Genomic DNA, 17,712 nt, shown 5'->3' with positions numbered 1-17,712 from the left:
AGGATATTTTCTTTTCGGTGGAACCCAGGAACAATAGTATTCCAAAGCTTTCCTTGCATGGATGAGGAGATACGGACATACAGAGTGAAATGGCCTGCCCAGGGGTCACTCGCTGAATGCCACTGACACTGGAAACTTCACTTTGCTGTTCTCAGTCCTCTGTTTTTACAACAGGATTTGATAGTGCACATTCTGTGCCGAATATTCCGTGTAAGCCATCTCCTCCTTCCTCCACTGGTGATTCTTGTTTGTTTCTCTTCTCTTTATACTTTTTTGTGTTGCTGAATAATTTGTTATTTTGCTTTCACTATTCAGTGACAAATATCTTCAAAGGGAAAATATTGAAGGAAGGTCCACTGAATTTGGCTTTGCATATAAAAAAATAAAGCCGATATGCATCTCTAGACTTTTTTTCAGAAGTCTGTTTCCTTAAAGGTGCTTCTACTAGATGCTGATCTTCTGACATCTTTCAGACGTGGACTTTCTAGATTTGTCCATATCCTTCCTGTGTGCCAGCTAGTACTGTAATAGAATCCAAAAGGAGGAGTGTTACCTTAATTGGAAAAAGGAAATTTAAATCTTCAAAATACTTAGTTGTTTGGATGCACTAATTTGGGGTATTTTGTTTTTCGTTTCAGTTATGACCCACAAAAATTGAAAGGTTCTCAAGTGCCCTCTGATCTATTTTGGCATAGAATTTAAATATGGATAAAGAGAGAGATGTCACTCAAAATAAATTGCAGCATTAGGTAATGTGTTTTGGCTTTTCCGGTTGAAAGCCAAGTGGAAGATTGATCACACTCTTGGCTTCAAGATAAATGAGTGGATCCTAAGAAGTTTAAGGCTGTTAGTTCATGGTAGTATGAGGTCTGGTCTGTTTTTTCTTATTGGACATGCATAGGTCACAATTCCTCTGTCCATGATGAAATAATTATTTGACAATTAGGTATCCCATTTGATTGTATAGCACACCCGTCTCCATCTCAATGTACTGACTTATGCACCTGCTATCTGCTGGAATCAAATTTCACTTAATACTAGGTAGCTGAAATTCCACTGTGGTGAGTGCTACTGTCATTTCTTCACTTGGCCCACTTTCAAGTCACTTGTCAAGAGGCCAGGAAACAAGGATACCCAGTGGGAACCATACAGACATACAGATGAAATTCTCTTTGGATGGTTGTCCTTGCATTCCTTTCACTTAGCTGAACATTCTTCTTGTATCTCTAAATACTGCTCCGTTGCTGTCTGGGTTATCCTTACAAGTGTATTTTCTTTTTGGACACTGTTATTATTAGAAAAAACTCCCTGTTCAAGAACTTAGATCAACGACTCAAGACCGTCTACATTTTCTGTTCTCTTTGGCAGTAAAATTAAGCCTGAAGTCAAAGAATTGAGTAACCTATGGCATATTCATTTGTCAGTGTAATATCCTGAGTAGCACACTTTAAACTTTTAAGCATATACATTTTTAAAAGATTTCCCTATAAATAGCTAATGGGGGAAATCTTAATGTATGAAAGCTCCAAGTCATCAGTCTCACCCACTGCCACTGTCAAGAGATTGGGAATGGGATTTGTCATTATTGGTTCAGCTAGTAGGGCATTCCCTTTCTAAACTTGAAAATGGCTGCGAATGTGCTGCAGACCACGGCATTGGTGCTTTATGGAGCTTGTATCTAAGGAGCATCAATCTTCTATTATAATTTTGAGGTAAAACTACGGTAATTAAAGTAATAAAACTTGCCAGTGGGCATTATCAGAGAATGCTTTTGAGTGGACAGTGAGAGAGAGAGACAGAGAGAAAGGTCTTCCTTTGCCGTCGGTTCACCCTCCAGTGGCCACCGCGGCTGGCGCGCTGCGGCTGGCGCACCGTGCTGATCCGAAGCCAGGAGCCAGGTGCTTATCCTGGTTTCCCATGGGGTGCAGGGCCCAAGCACTTGGGCCATCCTCCACTGCACTTCCCAGGCCACAGCAGAGAGCTGGCCTGGAAGAGGGGCAACCGGGACAGAATCCAGCGCCCCGACCGGGACTAGAACCCAGTGTGCTGGCGCCGCAAGGCGGAGGATTAGCCTAGTGAGCCGCGGCGCCGGCCTCAAATTCTGTTTTTCTACAAATGGATGTGAGTGTATAACCAGAGTCTAGGTCACACTTGTAACCTTGTGGTCAGTTATGGAAAGCTGTACTTTGAATGAAATTAGCTTGAACAGCTTCGCATGACTACATAGCAGTTCAGCAGTCTTCAGGCTGGGGAGATCAGGGAGCAGGGGGCTTATATTTTCATGGTGCCCTGTGGCTCTGCTTTTGCTTCTGCTGAATTATTCTTTGTTCTTCACCTCAAGGCTACTCTTATAGCTCTATCCTAGTTTTGATAAAAAGGAGGAACAGGAATCCCTTCCCTTAGTTTTCCTTCTTCCCCAGAGTAACATTTATGCAGGTTGGTCACAAAGAGTAGGCCTTTTACTAAAGGGTATGGTTTGCATTGAGGAGGGCCCATCCTTAAACTATTTTCATAAATAGCATAAAATTTTATATCAAATCATCCTGACCTTTTATTATCTAAAGTTTTTTTTCTTTGGTTTATGTTTTTTTAAGGATTTATTTATTTACTTAAAAGGGTTACACAGAGAGAGGAGAGGCAGAGAGAGAGGAGAGGCGGAGAGAGGGAAGGAGGAGAGAGAGAGGGAGAGAAAGAGAGGGAGAGGGAGGGAGGAGAGAGAGAGAGAGAGAGAGGTTTTTCGTTTGTTTGTTCACTCCCCAATTGGCTGCAACGGCTGGAGCTGCACCGATCTGAAGCCAGGAGCTTCTTCTGGGTCTCCCATGTGGGTGCAGGGGTCCAAGGACTTGGGCCATCTTCTGCTCCTTTCCCAGGCTATAGCAGAGAGCTGGATCAGAAGTGAAGCAGCCAGGTCTTGAACCGGTGCCCATATGGGATGCCGGCACTGCAGGCAGTGGCTTTACCCACTGTGCCACAGCGCTGGCCCCTGCTTTATGTTTTATATAAATTTAAAAATTCCTAATGAGTGCATGTGTTAAAATTTTCAAACTGTTAGTGTGTATGTAAAAAGATAATCTTAGACTGCAAATTACCATCCCCAGAAGTAACTAGAATTAATGATTTTTGTATTCTTCTGTAGCATTTTTATACATATAGTCTTATGTGTGTTTCCACATTTTTTTGGTAAACAATACAATAGTATTTTATTCAATACTTTGCATCTTACATTTTATATGACAAAATATAAAATTAAAATATAGTAATGATATCAGCATCATAGATTTGCTTTATTCTTTGAATAGCTGAAAAATATTCAAGTGGCAGAGATGTACCACAATTTATCGACCAGTCATCCCTTGATGGATAGTCAGGATGTTTCTGTCTTTACAACCCTTTTCCCTACTGTTGAGGAAGAGTGTTTTTTTTTTTTTTTTTTTCATACTATTTGCTGAACTCTTAGGGTAAGGTTAGCCTTATGAGAATGAAGTAAACTGAATAGGAAGAAAGGTTGGAGTGTGGACGCCAGGGAGTTTAGGGTAGGAAATATCACTGTTCCTGAATCTGTATATATGAAATATGTGAAACTTGTATACCTTAAATAAGTTGATTTCAAAAATAAAAAAGATATTTCTGTCTGTTACTATTTCAGTATGCCTCCATATGCACATGATTGAGATTTTGTGGAACAGATTATATGACTGGAATTTCTTAGTTCACAGGTAATTGGGTATTTAACTTCAACAAATACAGTCAAATTGCTCTCTGAGAATCAACCTACCTTACTTTACCCCAAAATCCCACTTGTAGATTGAATTAGGGGAAATAATCTTTACTATTGTATTTACTATCAAAAAATTCCTTGCAATGGTTTTGTCTTATTTTGGGTCTTGTAGTACAGTTTAAGTTTTCACCTGTAAGCTCTGCTCATTTTTTGCTTGACTTTCTGAAAGTAAACTCCCTATTGATACATAATTACAGATTCATATTCAGTTTCACATTTCAGTAAGAAATAAGTCTGTGAAATCCTAACCTTTACTTTGTTTTCCTCAAAGTTATCATTTTTCGGTGCCGGCGCTGTGACTCACTTGGCTAATCCTCAACCTGCAGCACCGGCATCCCATATGGGCGCCGGGTTCTAGTCCTGGTTGCTCCTCTTCCAGTCCAGCTCTCTGCTGTGGCCTGGGAGGGCTTGGGCCCCTGCACCCTCATGGGAGACCAGGAAGAAGCTCTTGGCTCCTGGCTCCGGATCAGTGCAGTCTAACTATCTCACTGTCTAACTATCTGTCAAATAATAAAAGAAAAAATTTTTTAAAAACTTATTTTTCAAAATTATTATATAATATTGCAATTAAAATATTGAAATTGACAATCAAGATACGGATCATTTCCATCTCAGGGATCCCCACATGAGGCCGTTTTATATCCATTTATATCAGCTTTTTCCATTCAGCATAATTTCATAGATTCATCCAAGTTTTGGTAGGCATCAGTAGTTTGTTTCTTGTTTTACAAAGTTGTACTCAGTGATATGGGCGTACCACAGGTTGTTGAACCATTCACCACTAGATTGTTTCCAGTTATTGTACATGGTAGTCTGAATAAAGCTGTTATCAAAATTCATATGCAAATTTTTGTGTGAACACAAATTCATTTCTCTGGTATAAATGCCAAGGAGTGCAATTTCTGGGTCATACTGGGTTAATTGAATATTCAAATTTTAAGTCCAAGAATGCTTTGCATAGCCCTATATCCTAAATATTTTCTTCTGTTTTACTCTAAGTTTTATAGATTATTGTTTACATGTAGGTTTATGACTAACCTTGTAGTAAATTTTTGTATGATGTATGAATTTTAGAGTTTTAGATTAAAGATTTATTTTTTGCCTATAATTATTCAAGTGCCCCAGCAGCAATTGTTGAAAAAATTGACTTGATTTTGCACCTTTGTCAAAAAGCAGTTGAGCATATTTGTTGGGCCTATTTCTGAGTTAGTTAACATCTATCCCTAAGTTACTGAGAGCTTTTCATTGTGAATGGCTTTTAGATTTTTGTCAAATGCTTTTTCTGCATAATTTTTCAGCATACAGTCTGCAGATCTTCTTTAGTTTGTTACTCTGGTGAATTACATTGATTGATTTTCAAATACTGAACTGCTTTACATAATTGAAATAAATTATAATTGTAAACTGTAAATTTTATTATAAATGTTAGCATTTGATTTGCTATTTTGTTGATATTTGTGTGTAGATTATAAGAGACATTGGTCTATAAATTTCTTTTTCATTTTGGACTGTTTCTGGTATCAGAGTAATAACAGTCATTGAGAAATGTTCCCTCTTATTTTCTGGAAGAAGTTGTGTAAAATTATTGTTAATTTTTTCAATGTTTGTGAGAATTCTCCACTTAAGCAATCAAAGTCTTGAAGATTTTTTTGGGGGAGCTTTTCAATTGCAAATTCAATTTCTGTTGTGGTTACAGGACTGTTTGGGTTATCTATTCATTGTGTTGACCTTAGTTTGAGGTTTTTATTTTTTTTTAGTTTGATATTTTTGATACTCCATTTATTCTAGATTGATTTTATAACAATTTTTAGTATTCCCCTATATCATTTTGATAAACACGGATTATATTTTTCTATCCCTTGTTCCAGTCTTGATATTGGTGATTTGTGTTTTGTTTTTATTTTCATTAGTCTTGAAAAGATTCATCGATTTTTTTTTCACCAAAGAACAAGACATTTTTTTATTATTTTCCTTTTCCAATTTTACTGACTTCTACCCTTATCTTTATTATTTCTTTCTTTTGACTGGATTTGAGCTATTTTGCTCTTTTACTTCTTTAGTCTCCCAAGATAGGAACTTATTGATTGGAAATGTTATGGTACTCCATGTGTTTAGCACTCTGTATTTCCCTGTTGGGCTCTGAGTTAGCTGCATCTCAGATATTTTGATAAGTTGTTAATCAATTTAACTTAGTTGTATGTGTTTTTAAAATTTTTGAGACTTCCTCTTTTTTTTTTTTTTAAAGATTTTATTTATTATTTGAGAGAGAGAGTTACAGACAGTGAGAGGAAGAGACAGAGAGAAAGGTCTTCCTTCCATTGGTTCACCCCCCAAATGGCCGCAGTGGCTGGAACTGCGCCGATCCGAAGCCAGGAACCAGGAGCTTCCTCCTGGTCTCCCACGCGGGTGCAGGGGCCCAAGGACTTGGGCCATCTTCCACTGCTTTTCCAGGCCATAGCAGAGAGCTGGACTGGAAGAGGGGCAGCTGGGACTAGAACCAGCGCCCATATGGGATGCTGGCGCCGCAGGCAGAGGATTAACCTACTGCGCCACAATGCCAGCCCCGAGACTTCTTCTTTGACCCATGAATTATTTATAAATAGAATTATTTAATTCTCAAATATTTAGTGATTTTTCTGTTGTCTTTTAAAAATATTAATTTGAAAGGCAGAGAGCAGACATAGACACACACACATTCTCACAGAGAGAGAGAGATACGGGGGGGTGGGGAGGAGGGATGCTCCCGCTGGCTTCCTCCCCAAATGCCTGCGGTGATTGCAGCTGGGCCAGGCCAAAACCAAGAACTTGGAACACTGTCTAGATCCCCACATGGGTGACATTTGAATCGTCAATTGCAGTCTCCCAGGGAGCACAGTGACAGGGAGCTGGAATTGATAAGGGGAGTCAAGATTGATATGGGATACTGATGTCCCAAGCAATGTCTTAAGTTGCTGTTCCAAAGACGTGCACTTCTTTTGTCTTTTTGTTATTGATTCCTAGTCTGATTCCACTGTGGCCAGGGAACATATTTTGTGTAATTTAAATTTTAAAAAAATGATTGAAGGTTTATTTCATAACTCAGTCTTGGTGAATATTCCATTGGCACATGAATAAAAAGCATCACTGGATAGAGTGTTCTACATGGGTCATTTATATTCTAATATTTAGATATTCTATATCCTTGTTGATTTTCTATCAGTTGCTGAAAGGAGCTGATTTCTGTCAATTGCTGATGGGCCCACTATAATTAAGGATTTAATATTTCTTCTTTTACCTCTATCAATTTTTGTTTCATATAGTTAGATGCCTTTTTATTCAGTGTATACACATGTAGATAAAAATTATTGTACCTTCTTGGCACATTTGTCCTTCTGCCATTTGTGTTGTCTTTCTTGGTCTCTCTAATTTTCTTTGTCCTGAAGTCTACCTTATCTGACGTTAGTATAGCCACTGTTACTTTCAAAAAACAGAATTTATCAATTCATCTTTTCTCTATCCATTTACTTTCAACCTATCTATATCATTGAATGTGAAATGATTTCTTGTGGACAGCATAGAGGTGGATGTTTTTAATCCATTCTGCCAATCTCTACCTTTTAATTATTGTATTTAAACCATGATTTTCATATAAATTGACCCATTTGAACTAACTCTAGCCCTAACCTCATTGTATCAGATAACTTTACCAAAAAGTTAACTTTTGGCCGGCGCCGTGGCTCACTAGGCTAATCCTCCACCTGCGGCGCCAGCACCCCAGGTTCTAGTCCCGGTTGGGGCACCGGATTCTGTCCCGGTTGCTCCTCTTCCAGTCCAGCTCTCTGCTGTGGCCCAGGAAGGCAGTGGACGATGGCCCAAGTGCTTGGGCCCTGCACTCGCATGGGAGACCAGGAGGAAGCACCTGGCTCCTGGCTTTGGATCAGCGCAGTGCACTGGCCGTAGCAGCCATTTGGAGAGTGAACCAACGGAAGGAAGACCTTTCTCTCTGTCTCTCTCTCTCTCTCTCTCACTAACTCTGCCTGTCCAAAAAAAAAAAAAAAAAAAAAAAGCTAACTTTTACTATATTACTGTATAAGTCAGACTTTTTTTTTTATTTCTATTTTTCTTTTGTTCATCTCTTGTTTCTTTTATCTTGATTTCCTGTGGGTTACTTGAACTACTATTAAGGACTCTGTCTTGATGTACTTCTAGTATTTTTGAATGTATCACTTTGTAAATTTTCTTAATGGTTGCTTTAGGTGTTACAATATCCATCTGTGATACTACTGGCATCAACAATTTGCCAAATCAGGTTGAATGTAGAAACCTTACTCTCATTTACTCTTTAGCTCTACTTTTAATTAAGTATTAGTGTCATAATGTTTCAATCACAGCATGCATTTTAGACAGATTCTCTATTGCATGCTTTCACCATGGTTTTTTTCTTCTTCTTAATGCTCAAGTAATGTGGGCAGGCAGCCATCCTTAGAGTAGGGATCTGAATCTGACAGCCTGAGCCTAACCATGGTTTGACAGTGGTGGCTGATCCACTGGTTTACTGCTGCAGGCAACTGGGTGGTGGTGTGGGCTCTGGTGGCACACCTGCTGCAAGATGGCTGCTGCTGGACCCTCCACGACAGCCCATCCTGGCCTGTATCATAGCCTCTCTGCACACCAACCAAACCCACCTCCCGTGGCCCATCAAGCCAGCCCCTTTTCCATGTTGGGGAAATTGCAAGTTCTGCAGTATGGCAAATGTAGAAGCAGCAAAGTCGGAAATACCCAGTATGGCTGCAGGATGTGTCCCTGTGGTGACTTTTAGGTCATTAAAATGTCATAATAAAATTATGAGGGGTGCCGGTGCTGTGGCTCACTTGGTTAATCTTCCACCTGCGGCACTGGCATCCCATATTGGTGCCGGGTTCTAGTCCAGCTCTCTGCTGTGGCCCGGGAGGGCAGTGGAGGGTGGCCCAAGTCCTCGTGCCCTGCACCTACGTGGAGACCAGGAGGAAGCTCCTGGCTTCGAATCAGCGTAGTTCTGGCCGTGGCAGCCATTTGGGGAGTGAACCAACAGAAGGAAGACCTCTCTCTCTCTCTCTCTCTCCCACACTCTCACACTCTCACTCTCACTGTCTATAACTCTACCTGTCAAATAAATTAAAAAATAAATTATGATGAGGGGCACTGCACTCTCATTGTGTACCTGATAGCAGGACATTTCTGATATCTCGAAAATAATCCTGGAACTGGGCAGTACTCAAGCCCCACCGAGCTCCATCCCTTCTGAGTAGTCAGTTAAGCTGCACCCCAGGCATCACCCACTGTAATTCCCAATAGCCTAAATGTACAGCCTGGACTTTGGGCGGTGGTTATTCTTTTCTCCTTTGGTGAGGGCTCCCCCCCCCCCCATTTTTGAGATTTGGCCACTTGTTCATTCTCTTTTTCTCTATCTAGAAAATATACTGTACTTTTCTTTTGCTTTGAATGAATTCTGCTTCCCTGTACATCTTCATGCCTCTTCTTTGAATTCTTTCATGTATGGAAGGAAGAACCTGGAAGAAACCCAGCCAGGGACCCTGCTGCCTACAACACAGGGACGCCTTCATTTTCATTGCATTTCTGTTCAAAGAAACTCCATTAGCCATTCTTTAAGGCGAGTCACTGAGAACCTTTCAAGTCCCTGCTGGTGCAGGCTGAAGGCAGTCACCAAGCCTGTCACCTCATGTAAGTCTCTAGGTGAGGGAACAGTCTCTGGCATTGTGGGGACAAAGAGAACTTGTTGAGCCGGATACTTGTGATGAGTCCTTTTTGCTGGTCCCCAGGGCCTTTCCAGACAATGCCTCTGGGTTGCAGAGGGCAGATTGACAGGGAAGGGAGCATGCCCAGGGTGCCTGTTGTCACTGGGGCTTCAACACCGCCCCTCCAGTTCTGCCTGGCTCCTTTGAGGTTGTGTGAAAGACTTCCATTAGATCCAGTGGTCTTAGGCTACCTGAGCCACCTCCTGTTGTGTTCCGAGAGTGCAAAAATCTGGGCCTGCGTGGCTGTCTTTTGTGGGGTAGGGCTTGTAAAGCGGCCTCGTTTTATGCTGATCCTAACAACTCTTCAGTCCTGGTTGCTTCCTCTGAGGACCTCTCTGGATTCTCCTGCATTATTCTCAGGGCTATCATCATACTTTGCAGGGGGAAGCAGGAAGATATGAGGCTACACTAGCCATCATGGTTGGACAAACTTCTCCTTTTGTAGATTAAATTATTTAAAGTTAGATTGTTAGATTCCTAAGCATCCTTTAGCTACCACACAACAAGGGATTTCTCACTAGCCAGGCTCCCCTATATAATGACCATACGTTTGCCTTTCATGTAGCATCTTTATTGCTTACCCATTATTTTTTCAGGCTTTCTAGAAAAGCACAAGTTCGGGCTGGCATTGTGGTATATTGGGTGAAGCCATCACCTGGGATGTCCGTGTCCCATATGGGCACTGGTTTGTATCCTGGCTGCTCTACTTCGGATACAGCTCCCTGCTGGTGCCTTGGGAAAGCAGCAGAAGATGACCCAGGTGCTTGGGCCTCTGCACCCACATGGGAGACCCAGATGAAGCTCTTGGCTTTGGCTTGGCCCAGCCCTGGTCATCACAGCTATTTGGGACATGTGAATCAGTGGGTGGAAGATTTCTCTGTCTCTCCCGCCCCTCCCCCCCACCCCCGAGTAACTCTGACTTTCAAATAAATATATAAATCTTAAAGCACAAGTTCTTTACTTGATGAGGCAGAGAACTCTGCTCTCTCTAGCCCCTAACCTGTAATTCTACTCCAAGCCCCTTTGTCTCTCTCAAACCCATCAGTAGGTTCACCTGAACAAAAGAGCCTTCTGCTCCTTTGGCCAGCACAAAAGATAGGCAGAAACCCAGGGTGAAGGACCTTTCCCTTCACAGTATCCTTTGTCCTTTGAAGACATTCACTGTGTTAAATAGCATCTTCTATCACTTTGGTGCATTAACGCTAATGTAGATGGCGCATTTTTGCTCCACCTTTTGACCAAAGCCTATGATCTCCTTAAAGGTTGGGATTACATCCCTAGCACCAAGCAAAGTGCCAAGCAGAGAGAGGTCTGTAATAAATGTGTGTTAAGTGGTAGGAATAAAAGGCAAGCTGTTAGAATCCTTCTTCCATTGTGTGAATAGGTTCAGCATGACAATAATAGGTCTGGAGGGACTCTAAAAGGTCAATTAGTTCATCTTTCTGCTTCTGTCCAAGAACACACACCAGATAACTAGGTAGCTGGTTTGATTTTAAGTACTTTAAAAGAAAAGAAAATTACAGTTTCCTTTAGTAACCCGTTCCAGTGTTTAACAACTCTCATTGTCAGCAAGATTTTCTTTATATCTAGCCTAAATGTCCCACATTGCATTCTTAAGCCTTGGCAGGTAGAAATGTGCAGCCAGGATTTGAATGGGCCTTATTTCCTTACTTACTTTGGAGCAAGTGAGCAAGTATTCACTAGCTAAATGGTTTCTTGCCATGCATCAGTTCTGAGGGTATCTTTGAGGAGCTGACAAGTGAACTTACCAGTCCTCATCACTTGGCTCTGAACTGCCAATGCACTGATAGTGCCTCCTACTGTGGAATATTGACTTCATGGTCTCGGCTTGTGCCAGCATTCTTTGGCAGTGCAATCCCATACTGATTTTGGGCTTAGCTACAGAATGTGCTTTAGTCAGTGGGGCAATTGTAAATTAGGTGCAAGCAGAGACTTGAACAAAAAGCCCTTGAATATTTCTGCCTCTTTGCTTATACTGCAAAATGACAACATGCTCAGGTTAACCTGCTGAAGGCATAAGAGAGCCTCATGGAGAAAAACTGAGTCTTCCAAAAAGGAGCCATCCACGACCAGCTGGCCAACACACCAGCTGTCTGTAGACGCGTGAGGGAGCTCAACCAAGATCAACGGAGGCTGGCTAGATCAGAAGGAAAAATCACTCGATGAACTTTATAAACTCTTGACGAATAATGACTGGGGTTTTTAAAAAGATTTAATTTTATTTGAAAGGCGGAGTTAGAGATTTCTTCCATCTGCTGGTTCACTCCTCAAGTGGCAGTAATGGCTGGAGCTGGGCTGATTGGAAGCCAGGAGCCAGAAGCTTCTTCCAAGTCTCCCACATGGGTACAGTGGTCCAAGTACTTGAGCTGTCTACTGCTGCTTTCCTTGGTACACTAGCAGGAAGCTAGATTGAGAAGTGGAGCAGCCAGGACTCGAACCAGTGCCTATATGTGACATAGGCAACACAGATAATGGCTTTTATCCACTACACCACAGCGCAAGTCCCTTAGTGGATTTTTAACTATTAATTTGAATGTGGTCTGCTTGCAACCCAAACAGACATATACTCCCCAAACAGACATATACTCCCCAGGAGGAGCTTCCTGACTCTAATGAAACTTAAGCAACAGTTTCCCCTTGCTGCTTCTTGCAGTCATGCCACTTGCTCTTTTTTTTTTTTTTTTTTTTTTTTGACAGGCAGAGTTAGACAGTGAGAGAGAAAGAGAGAGAGAAAGGTCTTCCTTTTTCTGTTGGTTCACCTCCCAAGTGGCCACTAGGGTCGGCGCGCGGCGCCAATCTGAAGTCAGGAGCCAGGTGCTTCCTTCTGGTCTCCCATGCGGGTGCAGGGCCCAGGGACCTGGGCCATCCTCCTCTGCCCTCCCGGGCCACCACAGAGAGCTGGACTGGAAGAGGAGCAACCGGGACAGAATCCGGCGCCCCCACCGGGACTAGAACCCGGTGTGCTGGCGCTGCAGATGGAGGATTAGCCTAGTAAGCCACGGCACCGGCCACCACTTACTCTCTTGATTGCCCGTGCCTTTTGCTCATGGCTTTGTTTTGAGTATTACACCAGCACAAATTAACTTGGATACTCCTTGGCTTTCTACCCCCAACCTGTTTGTTGACCAGGATTCTGTTGTTTGCCTCTGTATACCTTTGGTATCAACTAGTATCTCTCACTATTTTGTAATCTCTTGCTTCATCTTTGAAACATTGCTAGAGTATTGCTCAGCCAAGCAGTATTGACGTATTATTAGGAGATTGTATTCTGAGTTCTAACTAAACATATTTCAGGGTAATAATGCCCCTAGGAGTTAACTAAGACTGGTTGAACATGATACTAATGAGCCTAAATTTGTAGGCTTAATCCCCATATCAGCAACTAGCTTTACATAAAAGAAATAACAGTTTTATTTACACTAAACTCTCAAACAGGTAAAAAAAATGGCATGGATGTACACCTATGATAAAGAATTCTAGACGAAAGGATGTGAATGCCCAGTGCCACTATAGACAAGACTGAGACATCTACACACACACACAGATCCACATTTGTGACACTAGGACAGGGACAGAATTTCATATGCAGGTTGTATAAGCACATACAATTTACCTTTGAAGATAATTATTTGTTATTTTAAAGATTTATTTTTTATTTATTTGAAAAGCAGAGCTATACAGAGAGAGGGAGAGAGGGAGATACATAGAGAAAGAGATCATCCATTGGTTCACTCCCCAAATGGCCACAATAGCCGGGGCTGCACCAGGGCAAAGCCAGGAGCCAGGAGCATCTTCTAGGTCTCCCACGTGGTTGCAGGGGCCCAAACATTTGGGCCATCTTCTGCTGCTTTCTCAGAAATATTAAAAGGGAGGTGGATTGGAAGTAGAGCAACCAAGTCTTGAACCAGTGCTCATGTGGGATGCTGGTGTCACAGGCAGCAGCTTAACCCACCATGCTACAACTGGTCCCATGAATTTTTTTTTAATCCCCCATCCCAATTCATATGCTGAAATCCTCACGCTCAAAGTAGATGATATTAGGAGGTGGTACCTTGTGGGCGATTAGGTCATGTGAATGGAGACTTTGTGAATGGAATTAGTGCCCATGTGAAAGAGACGAGAGGTGAGAGAGAGAGAGAAGAGAGAGTGCACTATTGCCCCATCGACCATGTGTAAACACAGGAAGACACCATTTATAAGCCAGAAAGCAAATTCTCACCAGATACAAATTCTGTTTTGGTGTTTGATTTCTTAACCTCGTGATCTGTGAGAAATAAATTTCTGTTGTTGGCAAGCCTCTCAACTGATGGTATTTTTTAAAAAACATTTATTTATTTATTTGAAAGGCAGAGGCAGAGAGAGAGACAGAGGTCCTTCATCCGCTGGTTCACTCCCTAGATGGCCGCAACAGCCGGAGCTGTGCTGGTCCGAAGCCATGAGCTTCTTCCGAGTCTCCCATGTGGGTGCAGGGACCTAAGAACCTGGGCCATCCTCTACTGCCTTCCGAAGCCATAGTAGAGAGCTTGACTGGAAGTGGAGCAGCCGGGACTCAAACTGGTGCCCACATGGGATGCCGGCACTGCAGGTGGCAGCTTTACCCCCTAAGCCACAGTGCTGGCCCCAATTGATGGTATTTTGTTAGGGCAGCGCAGACCTAGTAAGATGGTATAGAATCAGGGAGTCTATTTGACATAACCTGCCTCACAAAACAACACATAGAATCTTTGAAAAATATTTTTATCGTATTATTATTAACACATAATACAAAATAAAAAGGATGATACATCCCTCGGTAAATCCTGTTAGATTTCTCTATGAAATGGACGTTACCAAATAGATCAAATGCTGAGTGAGCTCAGGTCTCTCTTGAGTGTTCTGGCTACCTGAGGAGATAAGCTTGGTTACAGACAGAGGACCGATCTCAATACAAGAGATTTGTGTTTTTTATCTGTCTCTAATTGGCTACATAATGCCAGGAAGATTATAAGACCTTCAAGTGTTTTTCTTCCCCTGTAGAATAGAGTAGGGAGGTGGGTGGCTGGAGGGGTTTACAGCCGGGAGTGATAATCACTGTACCGCCTGTTCAGTGAGGCCAGGGTGTGCTCACTGACTGGAGCAGAACTTGTTCAGGTAGGTGTCTTTCCAGCCGTGCTGCTTTCCAGGTTTCGTGCTGAGCAGAGATATGCACAGAAAAATGAGCACGACAGATTTGTTTAGATAGGGTTCTCTGTAAACCTGTTTCTTAAAGATGTATTGCAAAGATGAAACTAGTAAGACATAAATGATATTTTTTATAACATATGCTTTAAGATCATTTCAGTACTAAGTATATCAAATGTGCCTATTGTTTTTGCTCATATTCCTCTTCTGTTAATCCCGCTACTGTTCAGAATATCCCTACTGTCCTAGCCGCAGTCCTACTGTCCCTTCTCAGAAATGGCAATGGCATTGCTACCATTGACTGTAGCTCAGAGACTGAAGTCGCTGGCTTGGGTCCTCTCCCCATTACGTTGACATAAACATGTTCTTTCTGTCTTGCTCTCAACACCTTCATTTTCTTATTCCTTCTTATTTAAAGGGAAACTTTTCCATTTCTCTGCCAACCCTTTGTTCTTTAAGTTTCACCCTTTCTAACCTCATCTTCATTGAATCTAATTAAACTATGTACTCAAGGAAAAACAATAGCTAGCTGCTTGGGAAATTGAGTAACTTTTTGTCAGTGGTCTTACTTCCTTAACATTCTTATATATTTAACACTGTGATTTTTCTTTTTTTTTTAAAAATTATTTTAGTTGAAAGTTAGTGAGACGGAGATCTTCCATCTGCTAGTTCACTCTCCAAATACCCACAGCCATTATGGCTGGGCCAGGAAAAAGTCAAGAGCACAGAGCTCAATCTGGTCTCCCATGTGGATGGTATAGACACAAGTACTTGAAAAATCATCTCCTGCCTCCCAGGGCATGCATTAGCAAGAAATTGAATCACAAGTGGGGGAACCGGGATTCAAACCCAAACACTCTGACATGGAATTTGGGCATCTGAAATAATGTCTTAACCTCTATCCCTTTCTTAATCCATTCTCTTCTTTTGGCTTCTGTGTCAATAAATTCTTCTGGTTCTTCTACTTTTTTCTTTTAATGACTCCTTTTCTAGATCTTTCACATTATTCTGTCTTTACAATACTGGCTCCAAATAAGTCTTTTTTATAATTGGCATTCCCTTTGGTTTTGTCTAAAACTGTAATATAACAGAAACAATTTATATTTATGTCAAGGAGATCGAGTTATCCCTGAAGCCACCAAATTCACAGGTCTCTGAGCCTTTACTGTAGGTGGATGGATTTGCTGTTTTTGGATATACTCGGCTTTTCCTCCAACTTAAATTTCTGTTCAATCTGCAGTGAGGAGAATGACTCGCTGACTTTGCTTTGTTTGTTTGATGCAGCACAATAGGCCATGCCAAGAGAACTCTGTAGGGAAAGCTCAACATTAAATGAATCTTATTCAAGTACTGAATTTTCTGCAAGTCAAAGAACTTTTTATTTGGTATTTTCACCCTGCCTGGGCTCTTTGGCATAATTGGCTCCTTTCTTTTGTTGCCTGATGTTAAATGCATAGCCTCTGAGGCTGCAGATGCCCTGGGGAGAGCTGTGAATGATCACAATGGCCCAGCATGGTTCTTGGCGCTGGGTGGGTTGAGGCAACCCAGCACCAAGCTGCAGGCTCCTAGGAGGCAGAGCTGCTCAAGGCCTTCTAGCAGTGCTCATCACACTTCATGGCTCTTCCTGGAGTTCAAGGTTATGTGGACAAATCCTGTCCACGAATTCTGACTGAGCTTTTGTTCTTCCCGTGGGTCTCAGCCTCTCCCTATTTCTGTCAGTGATTGTGAGCCCTGAATGGTACACTGGGTTGCTGGATGCTCCTCTGTTTGTTTTTCCTGTAGTTGTGCAAAAGGCTTAAGAAAAAAATTCACCCTGAAGCTTTGGAAGTCAAGCAGTAAAACTCAAGGCACCAGCCCCAGGCCAAACATCAGGGGCCACACTTGAGATGGAGGGAGCTGGAATTACTATTAATTAAATAGGGAATCCCTTCCCACCAAGTAATCCCAGACATGTCTGTGAACCTAACAAGGACCCAAGGGTCCGATAAAATCGCTTTTGGCATAAATTTTGTGGATGACTTCTTTCTTAACTTGTGGAACTTGGCTATTTGGATCAGCTTTTTCTGAAATGTTTCTCATTTCTCAAATGTGTACCAGCAATGGTGCTACCTATTACAGGGGTGGAATTTAAATCCTGATCCAGACCGACTGAGTGAAAACTTGAATTCAACTTTTTTTTTAAAGATTTATTTATTTATTTGAAAGGCAGAGTTACAAAGAAGGAGAGATAGAACCTCCATCTGCTGGTTCCCTCCCCAAATGGCCGCAATGACTGGGGCTAGGTCAGGCCAAAGCCAGGAGCCAAGAGCTTCATCCAACTCTCCCACATGGGTGCAGGGGCCCAGGGTCTTGGGCCATCTGCAGCTGCTTTGCCAGGAGCATTAGCAGGGAGCTGTACTGGAAGTGGAACAGCTGGGACTTGAACCTGAGTCCATATGGCATGCCAGTGCTGCAGATGCAGCATAACCTGCTGTGCCACAGCACCAGCCCCTGGTTTCACTTTTGAAAGCAATGTTCTAAGGCATCGAGTACAATTTTCTAAATGTTATTCATTGATCTTTAAATCTAGTAACATTTCCCCTCTCTCTATGTTTTTTTAAGATAATACATTTCTTTTTGAAAAACACTGGATAACTTAAGTCCATTCTTGGTAGAGTTCAGGACTTCTTGTTGTACTGATTAGATTTAATATCAAACCAGTTTCCGGTCACCTGAGTGCATAACAGTGAGACCCTATTTTAATTCCTGACTTGAGTATTTGGTAGGTTAGTTCGATCTCCCTTCCCCGCCCCCCTCCCCCGAGTCAGTGGGTATATAAAGTTCCTAAGTAGGAATTGGTTAAACATTATATGTTTGAGGCATTCTTTAATTGATATAATAATTTTAGGAGCCCTGAGTGTCAAGAATAGAAATGGTCCTAATAAAATCCAATTGCTGGGTTACCTGGCCTAGGAAACTTACTTCTCAGTAGGCTATTTT

At 41.9% G+C, this 17,712-nt stretch overlaps 1 long non-coding RNA gene across 5 annotated transcripts in view; it reads left to right on the top strand.

Annotated features, from left to right (window-relative positions):
• LOC149126411 (uncharacterized) overlaps positions 1-17,712 on the top strand; it is a 144,461-nt gene that overhangs the window by 42,385 nt on the left and 84,364 nt on the right. Inside the window, exon 4 of one of the 5 annotated variants that reach the window (XR_016233614.1) lies at positions 3,647-4,271. The exons of the other annotated variants lie outside the window; for them this stretch is intronic. This is a non-coding gene — a long non-coding RNA (uncharacterized LOC149126411). Of the gene's footprint in view, positions 1-3,646; positions 4,272-17,712 lie in introns of those variants that run through there. 5 annotated transcript variants of the gene reach the window in all.

The sequence above is a fragment of the Oryctolagus cuniculus genome, chromosome 5 (assembly GCF_051225735.1).
Source record: "Oryctolagus cuniculus isolate XC-2025 breed Fujian yellow rabbit chromosome 5, ASM5122573v1, whole genome shotgun sequence".
NCBI classification, from domain to species: domain Eukaryota; kingdom Metazoa; phylum Chordata; class Mammalia; order Lagomorpha; family Leporidae; genus Oryctolagus; species Oryctolagus cuniculus.
This window is presented reverse-complemented; position numbering and strand designations above follow the sequence as displayed.